Raw genomic sequence first — 17,731 nt, forward strand, 5'->3', positions numbered from 1 at the left:
TACTCGCAAAACCTAAACACTTACCAAAACTTCCAAAACCCAAACACTTACCAAAACTTCCAAAACCCAAACACTTACCAAAATTTTCAAAATCCAAACACTTACCAAAACCCTCGTCCAAATTTCCAAAACCAAAGACCCAGAAGGCCCGTTGAGCATTTCGATCCTTTGCCCATAACCTATGCTGAATGTTTCACAAAACTTCAAACGCAAGGAGCAGTAGCTCCTGTTCCGGGACGGGTCCACCAACCTCCATATCCTCATTGGTATGATCCTAATGCCACATGCTTATATCATGGAGGAACACCCGGGCACTCAACTGAAGGTTGTTTACAATTCAAAAGGATAGTCCAGGGGATGATTGAAGCGAAATGGCTGGATCTTAGTGCAATCAATAAACCAAATGTCAACAACAATCCATTGCCTAATCATGAGAAGGAGGGGGTGAATGCCATTGAAGAATTTTGTGCAACAAAAAGATGGGTATCAGAGATTGCAATGCCGTTGGGCCAGTTGTTTCTGGTGTTGAGGAAAGAAGGATTAGTTGAGGAGGTAGCAGTGGATATGCCCGTTCAACGTGGACTTTTTGATGCCATGAAGACTTGTGAGTTCCATAAAGGACAAAAGGGGCATGCTATTGAGAATTGTTGTGGCTTTCAGGAGAAGGTACAAGAGTTGATGGATTTGAAGATAATAAAGTTTGAGATGAAAGGCCAATTAAATGAAGTCAGTGTTATAGGAGGATATTATCAAGGGCCTAGGCCGAACCGTGCTCCGCGATTTGTCTTGCAGTATTATGTGGAAGATGCGCCACCAGTTGGGCCACTCAAACCAAGGATAGATCCTTTGTACAAGAATGACAAAGCTGTGCCATGGAATTATGAGGCTGAAGTTAGAAAAAAGCAAGGAGAAATGGTAGATAATATTTCTGGTGTTAGTGGAGTTACCCGGAGTGGGAGATGTTACACGAGAAATGAGCCAGAAAGGAATATGGTAGTGGATCTTGAAGCTGAACGCAAAAGAAAAGGGAAAGCAATACCTGAAGTTGAAGGATTTGGTTCTATTCCGGAAGAAGGTCTTTTTGTACGCCCAGAGGAGAAAAATAAAGTTGTAACTGATGTGGAAGTCCAGGAGTTCCTGAAAATTATTCGGCAGAGTGAGTACATGGTGGTGGATCAATTGAAGAAAACCCCTGCAAAGATTTCGATCTTGGAGTTGATAATGAGTTCTGAACCACATCGACAAGTCTTGATGAGAATGTTAAACCAGGCATATGTATCAGACAAAATTCCTACAGACTCTTTCAATGGCATTGTGGGAAATGTGTTGGCCACCCATTTGTTGTCCTTTACTGAAGATGATATTCCGCCTGAAGGGATGGGGCACAACAAAGCTTTGCATATTTCCGCCATGTGCCGTGGAAAGGAATTAGCAAGTATCCTGGTGGACAATGGGTCATCCCTCAATATTTTACCAAAGGAGACTTTTGAGAAGCTGCCAATTGACAGATCTTATTTAAGACAAGTACCAATGGTAGTGAGGGCATTCGACGGAACACGCAGAGAGATTATGGGAGAAATTGAAATACCTTTACAGGTTGCAAGCGTAACGTTCAACGTGCCGTTTGTGGTAATGGATATCTCACCAACCTATAGTTGCCTGTTGGGACGACCTTGGATTCACACTGCGGGAGCTGTTCCATCATCGTTACACCAGATGCTTAAATTTGTCTATGATGGAAGGGTTTACATAGTAAAGGGTCAGTCAGAATGGATGGTTGCCAGCTTGTCTAATAGTTCTCCTATTGATGCTCCGATGGAGGGGATTGAGAGCTCATTCCAATCTTTTGAAATTGCTAGTGCTAGCTATGTGAAGGAAGGACTTTCTCCCGTAATGCCACAAGTATCCAAGGTTACGAAGAATGTAGCAAAATTTATGTTGAAAAAGGGGTTTCGCCCGGGAGAAGGACTTGGCAGGAATCGACAAGGAATTAAGAAGCCAGTAGAAATGGTGAAACATCCAGAACGTTGGGGTTTGGGTTATAAGCCAACTAGGTTTGACAGGAATCGGGTGCAAGCAGAAAAACAGGCAAAGAGGTTTTGCCCTTCTGGAAGGAAAGGAATTGGGAGTTGAAAAGAAACCGATTCCCTGGCTTTATGACAGTTTTGTGTATGGAGGGATGCAAAACAAGATGAGTTTGACTGACACTGGGGCAGTTTTTGGAAAACTGTCATTTCAAAACTCGACTGATGTAACTGGGGCAATTTTGGCAAATATATGTGAGCAGTTTGAAGAGTTCCAAGTTGCAGTGGTGGAAGAGGAACATATTTCGGATGCTAGACGTTGCCTTGTCATCTCTCGTCCCTCAAATTTCAAACTTGGCAACTGGACTAGTCTGGAGCTCCCAGTATCTCTCAAGAACCTGCAAGAGTAATCCCGAGTGCACTACCATCGTGGGCCCAGCTCACGGCCTTCGTTTGGGTCTTTTGTAATGAGCACGCTTTACTTTGCTTTCAATAAATCGTATAGTATGGCGATTGCATGTTCAATCTTTGTACATATTCCCTTTTCCATGAAATGAAAGTCTTTTGACAGTCATCCATATTCATGTTTCTTCATTCCCATTTGAGTTTTTGTTCTCCATTCTCAAAACCATTTTTATTCATTTCTTTCACAGGATTGAAAATGATGATAACGAAGATGACGAACTTAATGAACCAGATTTTGATGCACCCATTAGCAATGTTGAATCTGACTATGAAATAGAGGAAGAAATTGAGATTTTACCCGAAATGTTAAGACAAGTCAATCAAGAAGAGAAACTAATAAAGTCGCACCAAGAGATAACTGAAGTTGTTAATTTGGGAAATGAAACGGAGAAAAAAGAGGTTAAGGTAGGAGCTGCCTTCGAAGGAGAAAGCAAGAAGAAGTTGATAGATTTATTGCATAATTACCAGGATGTCTTTGCATGGTCTTATCAGGACATGCCCGGTCTTGATACAAATATTGTTGTTCACAAGTTGCCATTGATTCCAGAATGTACCCCAGTGAAACAAAAGCTAAGGAGATTAAAAACAGATATGCTTTTGAAGATAAGAGATGAAGTGAAGAAGCAGTTCGATGCTGGTTTTGTAGCAGTGGCTAGATACCCTGAATGGGTGGCAAATATTGTACCTGTTCCCAAGAAGGATGGAAAAGTGCGGATGTGTGTCGATTATAGAGATCTCAATCGTGCAAGCCCGAAGGATAATTTTCCACTTCCCCATATTGATGTTTTAGTGGATAATACAGCTAGACATTCAACTTTCTCTTTTATGGATGGTTTTTCGGGTTACAATCAGATCAAGATGGCACCAGAGGATCGTGAGAAAACGACCTTTATTACCTTATGGGGAACTTTTTGTTATAAAGTCATGCCGTTTGGTCTAAAGAATGCTGGTGCTACTTATCAACGAGCCATGGTCACTTTGTTTCATGACATGATGCATAAAGAAGTTGAAGTATATGTCGATGATATGATAGTAAAATCCAAAGAAGGTGAAGATCATATTGTGAATCTCCAGAAGTTGTTTGATCGATTAAGGAAGCATCAATTGAAGTTGAATCCAGCTAAGTGCACATTTGGGGCAACCTCGGGGAAGTTGTTAGGTTTCATAGTAAGCAGGAAAGGGATTGAGGTAGATCCTGATAAAGTGAAGGCGATCTTGGAGATGCCACCCCCTCGGACAGAAAAAGAAGTTAGGGGTTTCTTGGGAAGGCTGAATTACATTGCCAGATTCATTTCACAGTTGACGGCTACTTGTGAACCTATCTTTAAATTATTGCGTAAGAGTAACTCTACTGAGTGGAACGAAGATTGTCAGATAGCATTCGAAAAGATCAAACAATACTTGAAAAGTCCTTCAGTGTTGATGCCTCCTGTGGCTGGCAGACCGCTTATCCTCTATTTGACTGTCTCAGATAGTTCGATGGGATGTGTGCTTGGACAACATGATTCATCGGGAAGAATAGAGCACGCCATTTATTACTTAAGCAAGAAGTTTACTAGTTGTGAAGCAAATTATTCGATGTTGGAGAAGACTTGTTGCTCTTTGGTTTGGGCTGCACATCGACTTAGACAGTACATGCTTTATCATACGACGTGGTTGATTTCCAGGATGGATCCTATCAAATACATTTTTGAGAAACCTTCTCTTTCAGGGAGGATAGCTAAATGGCAGATGTTATTATCAGAATATGATATTTTGTATGTCACACAGAAGGCAATCAAAGGGAGCGCAATAGCAGATTATTTGGCAGATGGAGCAATTGATGATACTCAGTCTATGGATTTGAAGTTTCCAGATATTGATGTCATGACTGTGTCGATAGAAGAGGGGAATCAGAAGGATTTGGCAAAATGGACTATGTTGTTCGATGGGGCTTCTAATATCATGGGATGTGGAATTGGTGCAGTGTTAATATCACCTGATGAGAATATTATCCCGTTTACAGCTAAGTTGTATTTCGAATGTACTAACAATGTGGCTGAGTATGAAGCATGTACGATGGGAATTCAAGCTGCTATTGATATGGGGATTAGGAGGCTACAGGTCTATGGTGACTCACAGTTGGTGATTAGGCAATTGAATGATGAGTGGGAAACTAAAAATGACAAGCTCATTCCATATTACCAACATATCAAAAAGTTAGTCAAGTTTTTTGATCGGGTTGAGTTTGATCATATCCCCAGGGAAGAAAATCAAATAGCAGATGCTTTGGCAACTTTGGCGGCAATGTTTAATGTAGACCCAAAAGGGGAAGTGCAGCTAATTAAAATTGAAAAACAAGAAGTTCGAGGTTACTGTTCAAATTTGGAGGGAGAGCCTGATGGTAAACCGTGGTATCATGATATCCAACAGTACATTGAAAAGAAAGAATATCCATCAGGGGCATCAGAGAATGATAAGCGTACCATCAGGAGATTGGCGGGATCTTTCTTCTTGAGTGGAAATGTTCTTTATAAAAGGAATGATGAGATAGTTTTCCTGCGTTGTGTTGATATGGCGGAGGCTGAACTAATTATGAAAGAAATTCATGAAGGAATATGTGGGACTCATTCCAGTGGATATGCAATGGCACGGAAGATTATACGTGCAGGGTATTATTGGTTAACCATGGAGAGGGATTGTATAAGGTATGCAAACAGATGCCACAAATGCCAGATTTATGCAGACATGACACATGTTCCGTTAATCCATTACATGTGTTGACATCACCATGGCCTTTCTCGATGTGGGGATTAGATGTCATCGGTCCGATTGAGCCGAAGGCTTCTAATGGGCATCATTTCATTTTGGTTGCTATTGATTATTTTACTAAATGGGTGGAGGCTGCTTCGTATTCTAATGTGACGAGTAGTGTGCTCGTTCGGTTCTTGAGAAAAGAGATTGTTTGTCGATATGGAGTCCCAGAAAGAATTATCACTGATAATGGCACGAATTTCAATAGCAAAATGGTGAAGGATTTTTGTGACCAATTCAAAATTTATCACCATAATTCGACTCCTTACCGTCCGAAGATGAATGGGGCTGTCGAAGCGGCGAATAAGAATATCAAGAAGATCATTGGGAAGATGACAGAGAATTACAAAGATTGGCATGAAAAGCTCCCTTTTGCTCTATATGGTTATCGGACATCAATACGTACATCTACCGGGGAAACTCCTTTCTCTTTGGTGTATGGCATGGAAGCGGTTTTGCCTATCGAAGTGGAGATTCCATCCCTTCGAGTAGTTCTGGAGGGAGGATTGGAAGAATCAGAATGGACTCGAATGCGATATGAACAGTTGAATTTGATTGAGGAACGAAGATTACGAGCAATTTGTAAAGGGCAATTGTATCAAAGAAGATTGATGAAAGCACATAATAAGAAAGTTCGAGCCCGCAGTTTTAGGGAAGGAGATTTAGTGTTGAAGATGATCTTGCCGCCTCAAAAGGATCACCGAGGGAAGTGGACACCGAATTATGAGGGACCATATGTGGTGAAGAAAGCCTTTGAAGGAGGGGCATTAATTTTGACAAGAATGGATGGAGAAGAATTGCCTAATCCGGTGAATGCAGACACTATCAAAAAGTATTACCCATAGCAAAAAAAAAAAAAAAAAAAAAAAAAAAAAAAACTCGCTAGATTGAAAACCCGAAAGGGCGATCTAGGCAAAAATTAGAGTTAAAAACTCGCTAGATTGAAAACCCGAAAGGGCAGTCTAGGCAAAAATTAGAGTTAAAAAAAAAAAAAAAAAAAAAACTCGCTAGATTGAAAACCCGAAAGGGCGATCTAGGCAAAAATTAGAGTTAAAAGCTCGCTAGATTGAAAACCCGACAGGGCGGTCTAGGCAAAAATTAGAGCAATAAAAATCCTGCTGAAGTGAAAACCCCTCGTGGGCGCTTCAGGCAAAGATTAGGGAAAATAGGAAAATCTCTACTAAAGTGAAAACCCTTCCTGGGAGCTTCAAAGAATATTGAGATCAGAAAGGTGTGGTGAAAACAACTAAGGGGAAGGAGGCAGAGGCCTTTCGAGGATTTGAGATGAATATAAGGAAATACAATGAATGACAGATAGCGAGGCTGTACAAAGGTGAATTGGTTATGCATGATGAGTCTATGAAGGAGAAGCTTCATATGGAAGTAGTCAGATTCAATAATTGCAAAATGGGGGCACACAAAACTGGGGCAGTTTTGTGCGGTATTAAAGTTATCTCATTTTATATCCTGTAAAAATTTCTGCTATTTCCTTTATTTCTAACTCTCTTGAATCATATATATACTCGATCAGTCTCTCCTGTTATCTATTTATTCTAAATAAAACTCTCTGAGGTTATTCAGTTCATTTCCAAATTCCTTATTCATTGCTCGTGTTCTTCACGATTTTATCGCTTATATATCTTGCCTTTAGAAATCTCGTGTAGTACAAGCATTGCCATACTATTGAATTTATTTGGAAGTTAAGTGAAGTAATAAAAGAATCATGACAAGTGTATTAGGACATTGTTCTTAGCAAGAACTTGAGAGATTTGGTGTTCTTGACTGTAAAGGAGCTAAAAGAAATTAAATGACGCTAAAAGGCATGGTGGAGCCGAAGAGATTTTGGTGTTCTTGACTGTAAAGGAGTTAAAAGAAATTAAATGGCGCTAACAAGCATGGTGGAGCCAAAGAGATTGTGATGTTCTTAATTCTAAGAGAGCTAAAAGAAATTAAATGACGTTAAAAGACATAGTGGGGCCCAAGAGATTTTGGAGCCGAAAAGCTTTTGTTTGGCGTTAAAGGTATGTCGGATTTGATGGAAATAAGATGGAAGCAGTAAATCGATGGGAAGATCAGACAAAAAGAGAATGAAAGATACAAGAATAAGGGTAACATGGCAGATTGAAGATAGGATGGAATCAAAAGATGCAGTCTTCTCATGAGGGATAATGGCAGGATGATAGGGGTGATGGTGCTGACGACAATTAACCGAAGTCGAATTTTCAAAATGAAAAAAATAAAATACAATTTTCTTCATGCATTCATACACTCATGGATACTTTCTTGCATAAATTCAAACAAACAGTTTTGGCCAAGCCGGGAATGGCCTTGTGATCCCGTGCCCTTTATTTTTCTTGCACAGACATTGGCCAAGCCGGGAATGGCCTTGTGATCCCGTGCCCTTTATTTTCCTGCACAAACATTGGCCAAGCCGGGAATGGCCTTGTGATCCCGTGCCCTTTATTTTCCTGCACAAACATTGGCCAAGCCGGGAATGGCCTTGTGATCCCGTGCCCTTTATTTTTCTTGCACAAACATTTGGCCAAGCCGGGAATGGCCTTGTGATCCCGTGCCCCTTTATTTTCTTGCACAAACAGTTGGCCAAGCCGGGAATGGCCTTGTGATCCCGTGCCCCTTATTTTTTTGCACAAACAGTTGGCCAAGCCGGGAATGGCCTTGTGATCCCGTGCCCTTTATTTTCTTGCACAAACAGTTGGCCAAGCCGGGAATGGCCTTGTGATCCCGTGCCCCTTTATTTTCTTGAACAAACAGTTGGCCAAGCCGGGAATGGCCCTGTGATCCCGTGCCCCTTTATTTTCTTGAACAAACATTTGGCCAAGCCGGGAATGACCACAATGATCCCGTGCATTTCAATTCTCGTACGAAACTCGGTTGACTACGCCTTTGTTCGCCTTTTATTTCATAAAGGACATACAAAGGGGGGCAGCTGTAGTAACCGGATTTCGTCCGATCCGAAAAAAGAAAAATAGAAAAAAGAACACAAAAAAATGCAAAAGCTCATTTCTTTGACCTATAAGCCCATAGATATTCATAATCCCTTTCTTGGATCCTTAAATACTCAAATCTTGACCCAATAAGATCAAATCTTAGAAAATATCTAAAAATAAGAGAATTGTTTTAAAAAAATGTCACATCTTTTTATGATTTTTGCTAGAAGAATGGAAAAGTAAAAAATAAGAAAGAAAAAGCCAAGAATAAAAGAAGGAGACAAAGAGAGAAATGTGGCACAAATTGGGGAAAGAAAAAGAATAAAAAGAAGGAGACAAAGAGAGAAATGTGGCACAAATTGGGGAAAGAAAAAGAATGAAAAGAAGGAGACAAAGAGAGAAATGTGGCACAAATTGGGGAAAGAAAAAGAATAAGAAGAGGGGAGAAGAGACTTTGGTTTTGGGGGGAGGAGAGGAAACAAAACAAAAAAAAAAAGAAGAGAGGAAGAGAGGAGGCTTGAGAGAGAGGAAGAAAGGGAGAGGCTTTGGCTTTTGGTGAAGAAAAACAAAAAAGGGGAGGAAGAAAAAGAAAGGAGAAAAAGAAGAGAGGAAGAAGAGGTGTTCAACAATAAGAAGGAGAGGTCATGATTCTGTTTCCTGTTTATTCATTTATCTTCGTATTGGTACCTGGAATTTGTCTGTTCACTGTGTTAAAATCTGGATTTGTTTGTGCTATGTTGAACTCTGAATTTGTGCTATGTTGATGCCTCTGTTCATGCTCAGTTTATATCTAATTCATACCCGATTATTCTCCGTTTATATCCGATTTAGATCTCCCTGCTTATTCTTTGTTTACTTGGCCATTGTTGTCCCGGTTATTCTTTGGATCTGATATCAGCTTGTGTTGATTCATATCAGACTCTAAATCTGACTCTGTTCGTATAGCTTTTGTTAATTATTTGATATCATTGTGTATGTATATATATATATGTGGTGTGCGTATATATATCAGCGTGTGAGTATATATATATGTCTGTATGTGCGTGTCTGTATGTGTATATATATATATATATGTAGTGTACGTGTATATATATCAGCGTGTGTATATATATATGTTTGTATGTGCTGTCTATATATATATGGTGTGTATATGCTGCATATATAGGTGGTGTGCGTGTATATATATATACTCTGTGTGTGTTTATATATATTGTATATGTGTTTGCATATGAATATATACCAGTTTGTATATTTGTATGTGTGTGTTTATATGTTTATGATGTATATGTACTTAATTTGATATTGAATTTTTATGGCATTTGAGTACACTTTACCCCCTTATCTTGTTTGTTTTGGATGTTGGACCGGGTTGGATGTTATTCGGGCCAGAACATATATTTGGAGATTGGATTGGGCTTAAGCAATGGACCGGGCTTAGTGGCCATATTTGTATTTGTATTATTTATCATTTGTTATTTGTATATATTTTTATCTTATTTTTGTTTGACATATATATCCTTGTAAATGTAAGTTATGTAATAGGATAGTGGAAAAATAATGAAAATAGTGTAGAGTAGTGTAATTTATATTTATGCATATTTAAATTGATTAGTACGCATGATAGGGGTTGTTAGTTTAGAATGCATGTTTAGGATGTATATTAGAATTTTATGCATAGATCGTTTTCCACAAATCCGCCAATTCAACAACCACGTCTTTACCAAATTTCCACATAAACAATTAATAGATACTACATTAAAGTCAAATAGGAGGAGGACTTGATGACATTCAGCTCCTGCCTAGACTTTAATTGTGTTATCTTTATTTAAACGAAAAATAAATGATAAATAAATTTATTAGATACCTAAATTAAAGTTAATTAGGAGGAGGACTTGATGACATTCAGCTCCTGCCTAGACTTTAATTATGTTATCTCTTTAAATTAAAGTATCACTTGTACTCATAAAAATCATGGTAATTCAATACATAAATTAAAGTTAATTAGGAGGAGGACTTGATGACATTCAGCTCCTGCCTAGACTTTAATTATGTTATCTCTTTAAATTAAAGTATCACTTATATTCATTGAAATCATGGAAATTTAATACATAAATTAAAGTTAATTAGGAGGAGGACTTGATGACATTCAGCTCCTGCCTAGACTTTAATTATGTTATCTCTTTAAATTAAAGTATCACTTATATTCATTGAAATCATGGAAATTTAATACATAAATTAAAGTTAATTAGGAGGAGGACTTGATGACATTCAGCTCCTGCCTATGCTTTAATTATGTTCAAATTTAAGTATCATTTGTACTCGTAAAAATAATGGTAACTGAATTGAAGTTAATTAGGAGGAGGACTTGATGACATTCAGCTCCTGCCTAGGCTTTAATTGTGTTATCTCTACAAATTAAGATATCATTTGTACTCGAAAAATAATGGTAACTAAATTAAAGTTCATTAGGAGGAGGACTTGATGACATTCAGCTCCTGCCTATGCTTTAATTATGTTATCTTTTCAAATCAAAATATCATTTATATTGGCAAATAACTTTTCAAGAAAAAGCACATAGATCAATCTAGGTAACCTTTTAGGGAGTTGTGGGGTGCCTAACACCTTCCCCACACTCAATAGACCCCCTTACCTATTCTCTGGTTTGTAGACCATTTTTAGTGTCCAATTGCACTTAAATCAATTGGTGGCGACTCTAAACATTTTTTCATCCTTCCATCGCCGGTCCGCGTCGTGACCCTGGTTGCGACACAATTGATCTCAAAAGCTTATAAGCGACGTTGATTAAATATAGACCTTTCGACATGGAATATTCATATATTAAACATACAATATATTCTTTAATTGTAGATTGAAACAACTATAATCTTGAAACAATTAACGTAGTGTGTGAAGAAACTAATTCTTAACTTAACGGTTAGCAGAGAGTATTCTCTCTTTGAAGGTTGTGCGGGCCTATGAATTTACTCAATACACATGGGAACAGGGGTGGAAGCACGCCCCCCCATTAAAATTTTTAATAGTAAATTTTTTTGATAATAAATTTGTATATATATACATAATCTAAATCTAGGACAATATATTAATAAACTGCGAGCTTAATTGAATAAATAATCTAAGCCCAAAAGATGAATGATCCAACTAATGACGATGAAGTGGGTTAATACAACTTTTGGTCACTGAAATATGTTGGATTTTCTAATTTGGTCACCCAAAGTTCAAATGTTTCAAGTCGGTAATCGAAATTCAAATTTGTTTCATTTTAGTAACTCGGGCAGAGTTTCCTAATTTCGGGTAGTCAATCCGCTTATGTGACATAAAAATTCAAATATTTGCTTATGTGTACTAACATTTGTTGACATGTAAAGTAAAATTTTTTAAAAGAATTGACAAATGGACAATTGTCTTTCTTTTAGGGCAATTGCAATGGTAAAGTGCTATTGGGCCAACAAGATGCTGTCTTTTGTTGATGTGGTTGTATTGTGAAACGTGTTTTGCTTATGTGACTGTATTGGAAGAAGTGTTTTGCTGATGTGGATGTATTGATATTTTGTGTTTTCGTGTAGTTTTGTTGTGGATAATATGGAGGAATGGAATGTTGTTGGCCTCCATATTGGATGAAAAGAGAGAGTGTCTAAAAATTTGTGTCTTGTTGATGTGGCTGTATTAGAAGATGTGTTTTGCTAATGTGACTGTATTAGAATACGTGTTTGATTGACTTTCTATGTAATAGAGGTGGGACGCAAGATTAATTTTTTAGGGACATTAGCACTTGTACCATTACAAGTGCCCTCAAATCTAGGTTCACAGTAGACCAAAAAATTGAAGCAAAAACCTGCAAATAATCCATCTACCAATGTCTCTGCGCCGCTTTATCCTTACTTGATCGCTGTTCAGATTCCTTTTTAGACCCCCATTCAGATGACTTCTGTCGATTCCTCCACTGATGGTTTCGATTTGTCTTGGATCTTACTCTTCCCATACAAGAAACGTTGGGCGAAGATGACTCGACTAGCGAAGAGTCCGATTCAACGACGGGATCTGGATCGCTTAGGGAACAATCAAGTGTTTCCTTGTTTGCAGTTCTTCGTATCGACAAGGACTTGAGATGGGAGGTGGTGGTGCTAGAATGGCAGAAAAGAGTGATATAGAACTGATTTGAGATGGGCGGTGGTGGTACTTGGAAGGTATCAAGATCTTGGTGCATTCTAGTCAGATCAGGAAGATATTGAGATTCACGATCCTAGTACCTTCTAGTCAGATCGAAAGGTGATTGGCAAAGAGGGAATTCCTATACGGCGTTGCTATTTACCCTCCCCTATATTACTTCTTACACCCCCTATAAAATCATCTCATGTGACATATTTTAAAGACAAGACGTTCTCGTGATGGCCTAAGTACTCGATCCCACGCGCCTGCGTCTCCATAATTGCCCCACTCTCCCTCTTGTCTCTATCTTTCTCTCTCAACTTTCTATCCCCTCCTTTTCTTCCTTATATCCGGCTTTCTCTCACCACAGGACTTTAGAACTAAATGTAAAAGATGGCTTTAGTAACAAAATGGTTTTTATCTTATGACTTATGATGGAAAGGAAAGAAGAAAAAGTGGTACTATTCTTCCCATTTGTGTGGACGGTGAAAATTATTTTGCGTTGTGAATTATTATGGGGAAAATTAATTGAAGAATAATTGACTATGAGGTGATAATTTTAACTTGGGTCATTCAAAAAATCGTTATTCACGAATTTTATATATATATATATATATATATATATATTAAGGATTATAGGTTGCAAACAGCATATCATTTCACATTTGTTATGGAGTGGTTTATAACCAAAAAGACGATTTTATGGACTGAATATTCTCTCTAATTAATTATTAGTTGTGTGCATGCTTAATATATATACACTGTATTATTTATGTAACCTTTATGAATTTTGGGCTCAGAATGCATGCAGCTCTCAATTGTCATTTCCATGTTATTTTTCAACATTGCCAATCGTACAACTCATCCATAACAGAGGGAGGGGCGTTTTTGTATTGATTTCTAGAAAATAGATGATACATGTGATGACTTAGATATTCAATGTAATCTCTCACCATTCTTACAATTATATAAATTATAATAAAATGGTTTCAGAAGGAAATATAGAATGTCTACACTTAATAAATTCTTCTAGTTGTTATGTGTACGACGTGACCCATGCAGCTGCGTAATCGTGTTCAAATTCTAACCAAATCAAATTCAACGCATCCATTGAGACAAAACCCTGTAATTCTCGGAGTAGACATGTTTTGAATCAATGTTGGATAATATTTTTGCTTTTCTCCAAACTAGCTTTTATTGTTGTGAATTGACCTTGGATACTATTGACTCCAAGTCTGATTAAGGGTGCCTTTCATATAGTGGTTAAATTAATTTTCAATGCTAATAAAAAGTTGTGGAGAAAAAAATTGAGCTCAAATTTGTGTAATATGTTGGGTCCATTTTGGTAGAGTGAAAAGATTTATTTTCAATGCTAGCAGAAAATATGTGAAAAAATTGAGCTTAATTTAATATTAAATTTAATCCAATAAATATAATTTTGATTTAAATTAATTTTTGGTATAAATTATTAAATATTTTTATTTAAAATTAAAACAATTATCTTAAAGTATTAATAATATGATTTATTAATAAAATATAAATTATTTTTTAAGTCAAATTATTAAAAAAATGTTAAAGTAAAATAATAATATATATTAAATTAATAAAATTGTTAAGTAAATAAATGCTAAAACCTATAATAAATAAAATAATAAAAAAGGTGAAAAATAATAATATAAACGTGGGTCCCATCGTTTTTATTAAAAAAATAATGAATTCATAATGTTGTAAACAGAGTCAAATCAGATTGATTTTAAAAAGAAACCATGAAGGCTTCAATCCCAAGAAAAGGGCCCGAGAGAAATAAAAAATGGGGGTCTATAAAGCATCACCCGGTGCTGTAAATATTTGATATAAAAAATTAATTTTATTTTCTAGGTTGGCTATTGTCAGACCATGTCAGTCCACATAAGCCAAAGATTGACTTTTATATAACATATAAGCACTTTGACTGCCTAAAAGTTAGAAAATATGACCGAATGATTATATTGAAACAAATTTTAATTTTTAGTGATAAGTTGAAACGTTTGAATAATCAAATTGGAATTTGGTCAATATTTCAATGACCAAAAGATATATTAACCCAATGACGATGATACATGTGTACCTTAACCCAATAGAAGATTGATCACAAAGAGATAATTATTTGATAAAGTATAACTTTGTGTATGGTGTTGCTGTTTATGTATAGACTAATAACACTAATATTAACTTTGCATGTGACAATTGAAAAAACTTGGACGCTTTCTACTATAAAGATTGTGAAGCAGCGATTTAAAAATCGAATGTTAACAAATGATATATAAAGAACAAAAAAAAATACAGGTGCGCTACCTCTGGATCCCCACATTAAACTTTGGCCCCCAATATGTAAAGCCGGTTTCGTCCCTACATGCGAAAAATCAAAAATACCCAATAATTTAGTTACTTAACTGCAAGTAATTATGTGGTTTGTGCCGCATATATGTCGAAAATTTAGTTTGAACTAAGGAAGTCACTATTGGCATCGACTCACTGCATAAAATTTTTTAAGTTTATAAAAATATTCTTATATGAAATTACCTCATAACATGTTTACTCTTTACATTCACATTTTATGCTCAATACAATTACAATGAAAATGGGAGGTAGCCTGGTTGGTTAGGTTGTCTGTCTAAGAACCTTGAGGTCCAGGGTTCCATTCTCACCAGGGGTTTGGGATTTGGATAGTTTTTCATCCGTTGTGATGGCCTTCATCCCCCTCGAGCATGGCTTAACATGTGTGTGGCCCGTGGGTCTTTCAAAAAAAATAAAAAAAATACAATTATAATAAATCAAACTCTCTTTTATAATAAATCAAACTCTCTAACCCTAACATAATCATCATGAGGAGGGATTTGGGAGGAAGATTTCATTAAATTTTTGATAAAATTCTTCCTCCCCAAAATAGAGTCATTTGGAGGGAAGTGATTACTAATTAAGTTATTTATAAGTTAGAAACCTATTTTACCCTTTATACATAATAGTTAAACATAAAAAGTAAGGATAAATTAATAAATTAAACCACTTCTCTTTCATTTATTTTTTTTATCTATCCAAACATGAGAGGGGGAAATTTATTCTCCCTTCCATTCTTTTCCTTCCATTTCCCTTCTCTTCCCTTCCCCCCAAATCCCTCAATCCAAACACACTTTTAGTCTCCCAATTTCTTCTAGTATAAGATATTTAATGGATAACAAGAATAAGACTAATATCGAGAAAATTCTGAAAGAAATATACTACAGAGAATCATTTAAAAAATAATGTAAAGGGCGATACTGCAGAAAATTTCCCCAATAAAATAAATATATAAATTTTCTTTATTTTAATTATGTGTTGAAAAAAGAAATTTAATATGAGCTGGTAGAGCGAGATGGAGGAAGTCAAATAAAATAGAATATTTTTGTCAGCACAGCATTAATGCGTTTGTATGTGAAGACGGAATACATTGATGTTGGACCACCTCAACCTTGAGGAAGCCCGGTACCTGCTGTAATTTTTATTACAGTAGGTCCCATTGTAATACTTGTTTTGAACATTAAAAATTTTTATTTTTATTTTTAAAAATTATAAATATGTAGTGTTCATCGCAACGAACACAACTATATATTTTTTGTTAGAAATAAAAATCAAATTCAACATGAAAAAGACACGACAATTTTAGACCATCTGATATAAACTCAAAATATTTGATGTTTTTGATCACAATGAATTTGATTTTTGTTTCAAACAAAAAATATACCGTTGGATTCGTTATGAAAAATACTATATATTTATGATTTTTAAAAATAAAAATAAAATTTTTTACTACCCATAAAGGGTATTACAGCGAGACCTGCTGTAATAAAATTACAGCAGGTCCCGGGCACCCCAACCTTGATTGGGGGGTTTCCAATTTCTCCCAAAAACTATGTTAAATTATGAATTAAAATGTATGATTAAGTATTTTTGTATTTATAATGTTAGAATATAATAGATTTTAGTGAAAAAGAATTCTAAATACTAAATTCTAAACTCTAAACTCTAAACATTAAAAAAAAAAACCCTAAATCTTAAATCCCAAACCATAAACACTAATTTTTAAGTTCTAAACTTCAATTTTTTATTTCCAAAAAAAATAATTCATGATTTAATATGATTTTTGAGGCCGGGAGAATTGGAGTCAAGAATTGAAGCCCCCATTCCATCTCAACCATGCAATTACATAATCATAGACAATGTAGTTAGTTGACAAACAAAATATTTTTGAGATTTTCTTATGGATTCTTTTTTTTTTTTTCTGTATAAATTATCATAAGCCAACTGGATGAAAACAATATATTGCGAGTGTTGGACACATATACCCCTTTGCAATAATTTTCTGGGTGTCATTGTTTGTTCAAGGACCACTATCAGTGTTTATCCACAAGAATTTGATGATATGATGTATCATAAATTTCTGGGCAAGGTCCTTGTTTCTTCATGAAGGACCACGCTTCGATACATTATTAGAAGTTGCTTTCAGGGATGCATGAAGTACTATTGAGTGTTGGATCAGTACGAAAGGGTTGACAATAGGTCCTAAGGCCGAAGCAATGAGGGACTGAGTCTAAGCGTCAAGTCGGGGTTACGATAAGATCGACGTCGAGATGATGAGTGGGTCGATGTCGAGGTGAGTCGAGAGGTTGCAACTGAGAAATATAATTAAGTCGTGGGCCTCAAAAATGGGGCAAATGATTTATGGCTACTACAAAGATAATCAGTTTTAATTTCAAGTTATTTGTGTTCAAGATAATTTGTTTTAAATTGAAGTTGTATAAAGTCTCTCAATTTTGATTTTATTGTATAAAAATGTACTCTCCATTGTTCATCCAGGATATAGACAGGGGAAAAGTCAGGATATAATATGAAGGGTTTGTCAGGAGCGAGCACAAGATTTTATCTCAGGATGACTAAAGCTAAGCGAAGGTGCAAGGGCAACGTCTCCCGAATTTTTTTTGGATTATATATTAATCATAACTTCGAAAGTATGAAAGATAATACTAAAAATAAAAAATTTATAAAATAGGATAAATAATACTCCCTCCGTCTCATTTTAATTGTCCACTATTCTTTTTTGGGATGTCCCAAAATGCATTGCCCATTTCAATTAATTAAAACTAATTTCATCCATTTTTCCCATCTTACCCTTATTTACCCTTAAATTGAAAAGCTGGAGGAGCTCAACAGCCAACTCAATAAATGAGGGTATAAATATCAAATTGTAGGGGAGTAATGCAATTTCTTAAATTGTGTGTAAAATTGAAGGGGATAATTAAAATTGAATGGAGGGAGTAA

This window comes from Tripterygium wilfordii, chromosome 6 (genome assembly GCF_013401445.1).
Source record: "Tripterygium wilfordii isolate XIE 37 chromosome 6, ASM1340144v1, whole genome shotgun sequence".
NCBI lineage: Eukaryota > Viridiplantae > Streptophyta > Magnoliopsida > Celastrales > Celastraceae > Tripterygium > Tripterygium wilfordii.